The 1,541-nt window shown below is 38.0% G+C and overlaps 1 non-coding gene across 1 annotated transcript; it reads right to left on the minus strand.

Moving 5' to 3' along the window:
- Positions 1-614: 614 nt before the first annotated feature.
- On the minus strand, positions 615-721 carry LOC140852678 (small nucleolar RNA R71). Its single transcript, XR_012135580.1, has one exon. It is a non-coding gene; the product is annotated as a small nucleolar RNA R71 (small nucleolar RNA).
- Positions 722-1,541: the final 820 nt, after the last annotated feature.

Raw genomic sequence — 1,541 nt, forward strand, 5'->3', positions numbered from 1 at the left:
AGTTTAATTTATTGATTCACTTGTTTGAAAAAAAAAAAAATTTAAAATTTAAATTAATTTGGTTACTTTTCTTTAGATTTAGGACTCCTTAGGATCTTCTCTTTAGAACTTTTTCTCTTTTCTTTCTTTTCCTTATACATAAAAATTTTATAAAAAAAAAATTGTATAAACATCGAGAACCGTACACCTCGTGTGTGGAGAAGAGTGTCGGGTCGTCTAGTTAGAATTGATTCAATTCTGTTGTTCCAATGGCTGAACCAATCCAACCCATGACCCTTAAGGATTTGTGTTATCCAGTTGGCTCCATCCAACCATCTTGTATCAGGTTGCCACAACCCACAGCTAACAATTTTGAAATCAAACCTCAAATCATAAATATGCTTTCAAAATTCACAGGATTAGAGGATGCTTATATATTTATTAGAGAATTTGAGGAGGTATGTGCAACCATGAAACTGCAATTAACAGAGGATGAGGTCAAACTTAGATTAATCAACTTTGCCCTTAAGGACAATGCTAAGAAGTGGCTTTATAGTCTGCCAAACTATTCTGTCACTACCTGGGAGGGCTTTGTGAGAATATTTTTAAAAAATATTTCCCCATCATAAAACACTAGGATTAGGAATGAAATAAATCAATTTTACCAACTAGCTGGTGAATCATTTTGGAAGTACTTTGATCGTTTCAAGAATCTTTTGACCCAATGCCCACACCATGGAATAGAAACTTGGAGACTATGCCAGATCATCTATGAGGGGTTAGATTCAAACTCAAGAACCATGCTAGAGTCCATGTGCCAAGGCCAATTTATGGACAAAGAAACTACTGAAGCTTGGCAATTCTTAGAAGACCTAGCCGAGAAAAATTTACAGTGGAAACAACTAGAGAACCTGATAAAGCTACACCTTCAAGAGGAGGAATGCATCAAATTCAACCAACCCTAGCATCAGAGGCCAAGATTGCAACCTTAACACGTAGATTGGAAGCCTTAGAATTACAGAGACCAGCCAATGTAAATCAAATATCTGCACCCATGTGTAAAGGGTGCAATGCACCAGACCATGTCTTAGAAGAATGTTCCTACTCGAATGAGTGTGCACAGGTGAATGCCACCTATCAAGGACCATTGAACAATCCTTATGCACCCACATATAACCCAGGTTGGAGGAATCATCCGAATTTCTCATGGTCCCAGAATCCTAATGTAGGTAATCCAAATTTCAATCAGCAAAATCTAAGGTCCAACCCAGTGATGAACAACCCGCAGGCTTCCATGATAATGACAAAAAATTACCTCTTTAGAGAAAAGCCTAGAAGCCATGATGAAAACACATACCAGCTTTATGCAAACCATGGGTCAACTCATAAATAATAACACCCAAGCTATAGTCTGTCTGGAAATGCAAGTAAGTCAGCTGGCTTCGACCATTAGTGAACGAGAACATGGTAGGTTACCTAGCCAACATGAGCCAAATCCTAGGAACCAAAATGGTCCACGACCCCAACAAGGAAACCAATTAATGGTGTAAATGCCATTCATA

Source organism: Elaeis guineensis, chromosome 11, assembly GCF_000442705.2.
Source record: "Elaeis guineensis isolate ETL-2024a chromosome 11, EG11, whole genome shotgun sequence".
Lineage (NCBI taxonomy): Eukaryota > Viridiplantae > Streptophyta > Magnoliopsida > Arecales > Arecaceae > Elaeis > Elaeis guineensis.